Raw genomic sequence first — 11,323 nt, 5'->3', positions numbered from 1 at the left:
AACATGGTAACGACTCTTCTGGGGTGGAGTAGCCAGAAACACGCCTGAATGATGATGGACTATGTTTGTTAAGATACACATTACACCTCGGCATCCCCAGAAACCAGACTCCAGAAAGTCCACCCTTAGAAAGCCTGTGTTCTTTTTTCACTAAATCAAGTGAACCTCTTTTAGAGAATTAAACCTTCACTTTGAGAGTAGGAGTAAGAGGTGGGCCATTCCAGAAAAAGAAAACTTCAGAACTTTAAAAATTAAGGGATCATATAACTTAGCAATATCAAAAACCTAAAAAGATTAGCTTAGCTCTTCCCAAATAGCAAGTAAAAATGGCATGCATGCAAAGCATATCTAAAGTGCTGTAACTACAACAAAATGAAATTCTCTGGGCAGCTGTTACGTAACTTATCTAGACATGCCTTGAACTGGTGCAGTGGAAATTGCGTAAACAAAAAAGGTTACATGTGCATCAGCTATTGTGTTATGGCTTTACCCCACTAATTTATTCTCCCTGGCCCTGACCTGGATGTTAGCAGCCAATAATAGCACTTAAAAAAAAAAAAAAAAAAACAAACCTTACCTTTTACCTATTTCTCTTCTTTCAGTTTTTCACTCTGATACATCAACAATCTGCTGCCTTGGTCATGAACTACTTGCATCTTATTATACCTACAATGATTTTTAAACAGAAAGAAATCTGCTCTTGGGAACTCTAATCCTTCCATTATGGAAATAATTAAGCTCTTTTATTTGCAAGAGGAAAATCTTTGGGGAGTTTAGAAAAACTATCAAATGGAAAAAAAAAAAAAAAAAGACGACAAGATATAAACAGACCCTGGATACAGAAATCTCAGTTAGTGTTTCATATTTAATGGTGCAAAGGAACCTTGAAAAATGAACATGTTCAGGATTTCTCCTCTGTCCTCTGTTGGAATTGTTCAGTATAATTGGTAATTTTAAAAACTCCAAGACACATAAATATGCAACCACAGAAAGGTATATATCGTTTTCTGCTCTAAATACATATAAGGGAGTGTAAATTCCAAACCCACGTTATGGCTCTATATCACCGCCACCACACCCTCCTCCCAATACTTGAAAAGCAGGAGGAAAGAAAATGCCTGCCAGAACTTCTTTCCTACCGCAAGACTATCTGCTTAACCATCAAACACAATGACTAATTGGGTCATTTTCTGAGATGTCTGGCTAGTTAGAATCTTTGCTAGGGGTGAAATCTACCTGTCCCATTGTAGAACACTGCAGTGTCAGCAGAGCCAGATCGGGACCTTTTAAAAAAATTATGTATTCTGTGATTAAACATACAACTTTATTTTTCAGAATAATACAAGTATGTATGTTGAAATTAAAATAACTTCTCCATATAATTTCTGATTGCAAAACTCCAGGTAAGTTTGTTACAGTTGTACCATTCTTTGTTGTCTCTGACGTCCCAGGGCCTTAGATTTGCACTTGGCCTGCCAGTTGGGTAAACCAACACGGCAAGTTTTCCTACTGACTGTATGGTTTTATTTACTTATTTGTTTGTTTTATTATTTCCCCTGCTTCAGTAATGATTTTTCTGGAATTATACCTTAGGGTGTCCCTAAACTCTCTAACTTGACCAATATGGCCATTATGTTGATTTCAAAATTGACAATCTGGCAACAGAAAGCTCAGAGTAGAAATTCTCATATATTCTTTTGGATTCTTTCTTTAGAAAGATGCTTCTCAGAAAAGAAATACCAGTGCCAGAGGAAAAGAACATTTTCCTCATTTGCACATCATTCATCTATCCATTTATTCATTCAGCAAATTAAGTGCCTATTACGTGCTATGTATTCTGTTAGACAATGACAAAATAGAGATGAACAAGACACACTTCTATTCTAGAGGGGTTTTATATCCACTTAAGTAAAAAACAGTTGTTACCAGGGGATGGAGGTGGGGGAATATGATTGATAGTATATAAGATCATGAACTGGTAACAAGTACTAAGTATACCATAGAGATCAAATGTATAATATATTGAACATAGACAATAATATTGTACTATATGTAATGTGATAAATGTCATTACAATGGCAATCATGTTACAATATGTAAAAGTATCAAAGTAACATGCTGTACAGCTTAAATTTCTATAATGTCACATGTTGAATTTATCCAAGAGAAAAAGAAAGTGATGATATTGTGGGCCATGCCTCTCATCTAACCACAGGGAAAGGAAATTCCATTTGGAAGAGGGAGACAGCAGACAGGCTTTTATCAGTGCGTTATCAAATATGACTATAAGTGCTCCTACCCCATAAACATAATCAAATTGTAAGTGCTACATACCAGGGGATGTTTTTGCCTTCTTTTGAATTTGTCCACGGTGCCTAGAAATACACCTCCTGGCACATATTAGGTATGTGATATTTATGTGTTATTTACATATTACACATGTACATATTATTACATATTAGGTATGCAATATTTATGCAATATTTCTGTTTATTATGTAATATTTACATATTAATTGTCACAAAGCAATTGTGCCTGTATTAATGAATTTGTTCTCTACGTACACTTGTGAAACATTAAGCATCATTTCTTCAAATGGCACTGGTTTCGTTAATTTTTGCTTGTGATATAATCAGTAAAATGCTAATCACTATGTCAGATCAATATATGAATACAATAATACATTGGTCTGGGTTTCAAATTGAAAGTTCACATTTTTAGGAGCCAAAGATCCAAGTAAGCTGTTCTATACTCAGAATCAATCTTCAAAAGAGAGGAGATATGAATAGCAGGATAAAAAAAACAAAACAAAACTGAAGCTTTTGAGTGTGAGTTAGCTAAGAACAAAGAATGTCTCATTCCTTGTCCACTCCCTCCCTAGCTTCTTGCCCAGAGCCTGGGCCAGTAAGTGGTCAAAATATGTTTGGAAAAGAGAGATTTCTGAAAATCAGCTAAGCGATAGGCATGCTGTGGTAGTCCCCAAGTAAAAGGGGCAAAGAGGCATTTCAGGCATTAGATATCATATGCAAAGCTTTACAAACCTGGAAAAGCAAGGTGTATGTAGGGGTAAGGCCAGTTCTGTAGATCTGGAGAATCTGGTATGTGGAGGGAATAGCTAGAGAGATAAGGCTGAACACGTGGACAGAAAACAGGCAAAAAGAGTTTGTATTCTATCCTGAACTCAGTGGGGAGTCACTCTTAAGTTTTAAGCAAGGAAAGTAGCATAGCAAGATTTTTTTTTTTTAAGAAGGATCATTTGGTAGCAATAGGTAAAAGACTTTGGAATTGAAAGCCATGTGAAGTCAGGTTAGACAACTTTCGGAAGCTATGGCCATCATGCTTCAAAGCCTCACGGTGATTTCTTAAACCTCTTGTCCCTCTCCTGCAGTTCCAAATCATCTTGTTTCCCTTGTGTCACAAAGCTTGTTTTTCTTCTCCCTGTTCAATTATCTTTTCATTCTGCCATTGACCCTCAGTTGTACCTGATACCATTCATTTATCTGCTTATGTTGTTTCGGATGCTTCTGTTTTTCATCTCTCTCTCCAAAATGCCTAGCTTGGTGGTGCCCAAAGTAGAAATAAGGAGGTAATACATATGCAGAGGAGGTAAAGAAGGGTTTCAAACCTACATCTGTTCACACTCTATCGCTAAAGACATATTGTCTCTCTAACCAGACATAGTGTCAGCTAATGCTATTTTTTTCAAAATCCGAAATCTAGGAAATATTCACATTGTTTAATATACTTCAAAAATTTACACATTATTATTATTTTTCTCTAATACATAAGTGCTATACTTTACTCTCGGCTTTCCTCGAGGTTATAATTTAATGGAAGAAGATAAGAAAAGAATGCTATAATCCTCTATTTAATTTAGTGCTTTGCATTTTACCCAGAAGCACTTTGCCTCAAAGAGGAGCCCATGAAATCTTAAGTACCTACAAGATCCACAGCCCCCTTCTGAGAGAAGTGGCCCCAAGCTATTCTTTCTGCATTAAAATACCAAAGCTCAAGCCCAGGGGTTCTACCCATGCCCTGACTTGATAGCGGAGGCCATTTTCCTCTGAAGTGGCTTTGCGTGAAACTGCCCAAGAGGACTGCTCCATATTGGATGTTTGCACACTAAGTTGGAGGAAAAAACAGGAACATTCAGAACAAACTGGTACTCAGAATATGTCCTAAATGATGATAAAATAGTTTGCCAATTTTCTGTGAGATCTATGTACACCCCAGGCTAGAAAGTTGCTGAGACCCAAAGTGATTGGAGAAGTGGTCATTTTTTATCTCATTTTCCTGTGTACAGCCAGAAAAAACTTAACACTGAAGGTAATCTGAGCCTGTCTATTCCTTGCTATCCTGTATCTTTCCATACATTTCATATATACTATCACCCTGCTGTAAAGATCACATAGCTATGACCTAGTTCCATAGATAAGTGAAGGGAGGCTGAGAGATATTTGTGGCCAGTTGCAACTAGTGTTGGGTTGGGAGTCAGAGGTTCCTAAATACAAGTCACAGGTCTTAACCGTGGACAGGTCACTTAATCTCTCCAAGTTTCAGTTTCTTTATCTTCGAAATGGGAATGTTAATGGTACTTTGATCATAGGATTTTTGTGAGGAATAAATGGGAAAATGCCATGTCAAGTGCTGGGAACATTGTTTGCTGACACAAAAGTGCTTAATAAATGCCAGCGAACATTTTGGAAGGTACATGAATTACCCACTCTGAAACAGCTAGGAAGAGATGGAAACAGAATTATCCCTATCATTTATTTCTAGCCTTGCTCCTTTTCCCCGACAATACCATAGTATTAATATCATAATAAGCATCTGTTAGAAAGGTGCTGAAAAGCACTCACAGTATTTGTGGTAATGTTAAAAAAAAGAAGAATTCAACTTTCTAAATCTCTATAATAATAAAATAAATTTGAAACAAACTATAGTATAAAAATATAACTGCATTACAGAAAGGTTAACTAAATGAATGGTTGATAAAATATTAACTTATTTCCAGGAAAAGGTTGGGATGTTTAATATACATAACTAACTTCTGAGCATAATACCTTAGAAAAGAGGCTAATAACTTTCAATCTCTCTCTCTCATCATAAAAATAATACTAGGTTGTTAGAACCTGGGTCTGTTTCAGGCTGACATTTCTAAAAAAGTTAATTACCATGATGTATGCTAGAATTTTTTTTCTTGAAGTATAGTTGACGTACAGTATTATATAGGTTACATTATAGAATATAGTGATTCACAATTTTAAATGTTATACTCCATTTATAGTTATTATAAAATATTGGTTATATTCCCAGTGTTGTACAACATATCATTGTAGCTTATTTTATACATAATAGTTTGTACCTCCTAGTCCCCTTCCCCTTTCTTGCCCCTCCTCCTCCTTTCTCTCTACTAGTAACCACTAGTTTGTTTTCTGTATCTGTGAGTCTGCTTCTTTTTTGTTATACTCATTAGTTTGCTGTATTTTTTTAGATTCTACATGTAAGTCATCTTATACAGTATTTGTCTTTCTCTGTCTGACTTATTTCACTTAGCAAAATGCCCTCTGGGTCCATTTATGTTGTTGCAAATGGCATCATTTCATTCTTTTTTATGGCTGAGTAGTATTCCATTGTACATATACCACATCTTCTTTATCCTTTCATTACTGATGGACACAGCTTGTTTCTATACCTTGGCAACAGTAAATAATGCTGTTATGGACATTGTGGTGCATGTATCTTTTCAAATTAATTTTTTTGGGGTTTTTTGGATATATACCCAGGAATGGAATTGTTGGGTCATATGGTAATTCTATTTTGAGTTTTTTGAGAAACCTCCATACCTTTTTTTCACAGTGGCTGCACCGATTTACATTCCCATCCACAGTGTATAAGGGTTCCCTTTTCTCCACGTCCTTGCCAACATTTGTTATTTATCTTCTTTCTGATGATAGACAATCTGACAGGTGTGAGGTGATATCTTATTGTGGTTTTGATTTGCATTTCCCTAATGATTAGCAACGTTGAACATCTTTTCATGTGCCTTTTGGCCATCTGCATCTCCTCTTTGGAAAAATGTCTATTCAGGTCTTTTGCCCATTTTTTAAGGGGTTTTTTTTTTTTTGATGTTGAGTTATATAAACTGTTTATATATGTTAGATATTAACCCTTTATCAGTCATATCATTTGCAAATATTTTCTCCCATTTAGTAGATTGTCTTTTTTGTTTTGTCAGTGGTTTCCTTTCCTGTGCAGAAGTTTTTAAGCTTAATTAGGTCCCATTTGTTTATTTTTGCACTTATTTCCTTTGCTTTAGAAAGCGGATTCAAAAAAATATTGCTACAATTTAAGTCAAAGAGAGTTCTGCCTATGTTTTCCTTTAGGAGTTTTATAGTATCTGGCCTTACATTTATATTTTTAATCCCTTTTGAGTTTATTTCTGTATACAGCATTAGAGAATGTCCTAATATCATTCTTTTACATGTAGCTGTCCAATTTTCCCAGCACCACTTATTGAAGAGACTGTATTTTCTGAATTGTCTATTCTTGCCTCCTTGTCATAGAGTAATTGACCGTAAGTGCATGGGTTTATTTCTGGCTCTCTATTCTTTTCCTTTGATCTATGTGTCTGGTTTTGTGCCAGTACCTTGCTGTTTTGATTACTGTAGCTTTGTAGTTTAGTCTGAAGTCAGGGAGCATGATTATTCCAGCTCTCTTCTTCTTACTTAAGGTTGTTTTTGCTATTCAAGGTCTTTTGTGTTTCCTTACAAACTTTGAAATTATTTGTTCTAGTTTTGTGAAAAATGCCTTTGATATTTTGATAGGGTTTGCATTGATTGCCTTGAGTAGTATGTTCATTTTAACAATATTAATTCTTCCAATCCAAGGACATAGTATATCTTTTCATCTGTTTGTGTCATTTTCAATTTCTTTCATCAATGTCTTATAATTTTCAGAGTACAGATCTTTTGCCTCCTTAGGTAGGTTTATTCCTAGGTATTTTATTCTTTTTGATGGGATGGTAAATAAGATTGTTTCCTTAATTTCTCTTTCTGATAGTTTGTTGTTAGTGTATAGAAATGCATCAGATTTCTGTATATTAATTTTGTATCCTGCAACTTTACTGAATTCATTGATGGACTCTAGTAATTTTCTGGTGGTATCTTTAAGATTCTCTAGGTATAGCATCATGTCATCTGCAAACAGTGGCAGTTTTACTTCTTTCCAATTTGCATTCCCTTTTTATTTCTTTTTCTTATCTGATTGCTGTGGCTGGGACTTGCAATACTATGTTGAATAAAGTGGCAAAAGTGGATATCCTTGTCTTGTTTCCAATCTTAGAGGAAATGCTTTCAACTTTTCACCATTGAGTATGATTTTAGCTGTGGGACTATCATATATGGTCTTTATTATGTTGAGTTATGTTTCCTCTATGCCCACTTTCTGGAGAGTTTTTATCATAAATGGATGTTGAATTTTGTTGGAAGCTTTTTCTGCATTTATTGAGATGATAATATGGTTTTTATTTTTCCATTTGTTAATGTGATGTATCACATTGATTGATTTGTGGATATTAAAAAACCCTTACATCCCTGGGATAAATCCCATTTGATCACAGTGTATGCATTTTTTATTAGTATCTTTATATTTCTGTGCAAATATCAATTCAAAAGACTCAGTTAAAATTTAAGATATGAATTGATAAAATGTTGTATATCCATATAATGGAATACTATTTGCCCATTGAAAGGAATGAAGCACTGATACATGCTACAACCTGGATGAAACTTGAAAGAGTTTTTCTAAGTTAAATAAGCCAGTCAAGAAAGACCACATATTGTATAATTCCATTTACATGAAAAGTCCATAATAAGTCAATTTGTAGAGATAAAAATTAGAATAGTGTTTGCCTAGAGCTGGAATTGGGGTGGTGAGTGACTGCTAGGGATTCTTTTAAGGGTGATGAAAATGTTCTAAACCTAAATTAGGATGATGGTCACACAACTCTAAAACCACTGAATTGTACATTTGGAAGAGTGAATTGTATGGTATGAGAATTACATCTCAATAAAGATGTTTAAAAAATTACAGGTAACACTTGTATTCATCAGCTATTGCCACATATGCTGTATAACAACCCACTCTCAATCTCTGTAATTTACAACTGTTGGCATTCATTTCTTGCTGCTGGGTGGGGAGTTTATCTGGAGTGGCTCTGCTTTAAGCTTCAGGTCAAGTTTAGGTCTGTGACACATTTATTGTTCTGAGGTCCAGGCTAGATGATCAGCAGCCATCTGTGGTATGTTTCTCTCCTCTTAGAAGTTAGAAGTTCCCAGAAGGCCAAATAGGAACACATGATGCTTCTTAAGGCCAAGCCCAGAATCAGCACACTGTCAGTTCCAGTCACATTCCACAGCCAAGGGAAGTTACTGGCCAAGTCATGCATTAATGGGGTGAGGAAGTATACTGATCTTGAGCCCACTTATACACGGGATTTTTCTTCAGTAGTATATGCTGTAGTACTACGCAATCTGCGGATGCAGAATTGTGGGTACTGAGGCATCGTGTTTGGGCCAACTATGAAGTTATACACAGATTTTGAACTGCACGGAGAGTCAGAGCCCCTAATCCCTCTGCGTTGTTCAAGGGTAAGCTGTATTCTTTTCTCAGAAAAAAGAACGAATATTTGCTTCCAAATAATCAAATCTACCACATCCTTTGATGGTATTTTTGCAGTGAAATTCAATGTAGTTATTGACATATATCTAATACTTTAATATAAATATACACCCTATAGTATACATTATATAGTATATACTACATAGTATGTGTATTTATATTATAGAATAATATAAATAACTAAATTACGTGTGTATATATATACATATATATATAGTGACTGCCAGTATGACTGTCTATAGGAAAAGAAAGGAAAATTCATTAAAAACAACAATAAAAAGGACAACAATGTCACTCTTCTTTGTTTTATCGGGAACAATGCCACAGTGCCAAAAAGCTGTCCAGAAAATGTTCTCTCATCGTTGCAATATTGAGCAGTTGAACTATGGATCAGTAGCACGTAAAATAGCAAAATGAAGCCAAGATGCCTTGCAGTGTTGCAGGTGGTGCTGGATGTTGGAGCTTTCTAGAGTTCTGCACAGTGGTGGGGCCTGAAGGCCTAGCAGAGGGGCAGGTGGCATGTGGGCTGGCCCCACCAGAAACCAAACAGGATATTGTCCTGATTTACAAAACTAGCACTGTGGCACCACACTTACTTCAAAGCCATTCAGTGAGGTCGGAGAAGCTAGCACTTCTATCCAATCTCTAGCTTCTCAATCTAAATGGTTAAGCCAAAGCCAAACCTTTTCTTTTCAGAATTAATATTTGTAATTAAGTCAGAGACCTCTGTATTTCCCTTACAAACATAACTATGCTTATGCCAGAAACAATCTGGTGCTCAAAATCTCAGAAGTTTAAGTTTTCCAGATTTAATTTGAACGTGACATATCCACGAATGTGATACTGAGGAAGTTGCAACAGCTGACTGCTAAACTTCCCTGAACAGGTGCTGATTCAGCTAATGGCAACTTTACATCGAGGGCAAAAGTTGCTTGCTCTCAACAGCACAGAATTTCCACAGATGGCCTTGAAGCTAGCAAGTCCGGAAGCTGTTTAAAAAAAAAAAAAAAAAAAAAAGCCCTCTCTTCAGCTATGTCACCCTGGACAGGATATAGATTTTTGAGCAGTTTGCTGTCCAAATGCTAAGTGGTGAGCTAAGCTACAGCTGGGTGGCTTACAAAATAAAGGACTGTCCTTTAGGTCTAACACGATGGTCAAAATCCATCTCTCTTTGCCTCTGCTGAGTCCCAAGAGGACAGTTGTCTACATATAATTATATACAATTGGGCACAGTCAGTGGCTTCATTCGGGAGAGACCCAGCTCTGATCTTTGCTGGCTCTCCAATGACTCCTGAACCATGAAGGAGGTGGTCATGCCAGGTCAGGGTTTATTACGGAAACAGAGAGTTTGAAGGGACTGACACTGGAGCTGACAGCAAGGCAGTTGACTTGTGGAGACAGGACTATCCATGGATGCCTGCACTGCACAGAATGCAGAGAACCTACCTGAGTGGTTTCTTCTCTTACCCAAAGTGAAGGAGAACAGTAAAAACAAAAAGAATACCTTGACTTGTTCAGCAACTTTCCTTTCCCTGACTATTCAATGTCAGCTGTTCAGAAATTCTATTCTGTTCTTTACAGGGATACACTAAGGGAAAGATTGTGAATTCTAATAAAATCTGATGGTAAGATACTTGAGCTTTTACAAAGCAGCATTATTTTACTAGGCTGAATGTTTATGCAATTCACTGTAGACCTAAGCAATTTGGCCTGCTAATATGTTGTACCAGCAGGTTATGTTCAGCCATAAAGACACCTTCTGTGGCAACCCCCTTACCCTTGTAAGAAACATGATTATATGCCAAGACACCGAGATAACATAACAAGAAACTGTGGGGTTTTCATTAAATTGAAAGGAAGTATAGTCTGTGTATTGTAATAAAAAGATGTGCATGTCTGCCGCAGAAAAATTCATAGATTCATGCTATTACCTTTCTACATCCCCCACAAGAAGTTGAAAAGTGATGTTCATGAAGGTAAATTAAAATCCTGAAATGTAGTCCTAAGATGGAGGTGATTTTTGTTTCTTTTTTTTTTTTAACCAGAAATTGGAAACATGAGAAAGAATACATAAAAAATCTTGTGCTCTAGGAAAGACAATATCAAGAAAATGAGAAGACAAACCACAGACAGGGAGAAAATATTTGCAGAAGACATATCTGATTAAGGACTGTTATCCAAAATATACAAAGAATGCTTAAAACCCAACAATAAGAAAATGAACAACTCGATTAAAAAATAGGGGAAAAATTCTGAACAGACATCTCATCAAAGAAGGTATATACATGACAAGTAAGCATACGAAAAGATGCTAAACATCATTTGTCATTAGGGAATTGAAATTAAAACAACATTGAGAGACCACTACACAGCTATTAAAATGGCCAAAAGCCAAAACACTGAGAACACAGGTGTGGATGTGGAGCAATGGGAACTCTGATTCATTGCTGGTGGGAATGCAAAATGGTACAGCTACTTTGGAAGATGGTTTGGCAGTTTCTTCTAAAACTGAACATACTATTACCACACAATCCAGGAATCATGTCCTTGGTATTTACTTACTCCCTTACAAAACCTGCACATGAAATGTTTATAGCAGCTTTATTCATAATTGCCAAAACTTGGAAGCAACCAAGATGTC

The 11,323-nt window shown here is 36.1% G+C and overlaps 1 long non-coding RNA gene across 1 annotated transcript; it reads right to left on the bottom strand.

Moving 5' to 3' along the window:
* Nucleotides 1-5,040: 5,040 nt before the first annotated feature.
* Nucleotides 5,041-10,997, bottom strand: LOC116662058. The gene is made up of 3 exons (XR_004318039.1): nt 10,985-10,997; nt 9,273-9,277; nt 5,041-5,117 (listed from the first exon to the last, which is right to left on the bottom strand). It is a non-coding gene; the product is annotated as an uncharacterized LOC116662058 (long non-coding RNA).
* Nucleotides 10,998-11,323: the final 326 nt, after the last annotated feature.

Source organism: Camelus ferus, chromosome X, assembly GCF_009834535.1.
Source record: "Camelus ferus isolate YT-003-E chromosome X, BCGSAC_Cfer_1.0, whole genome shotgun sequence".
In the NCBI taxonomy this organism is placed as follows: domain Eukaryota; kingdom Metazoa; phylum Chordata; class Mammalia; order Artiodactyla; family Camelidae; genus Camelus; species Camelus ferus.
Note: the sequence above shows the minus strand (reverse complement) of the source record. Positions and strands in the feature narration are given on the sequence as shown.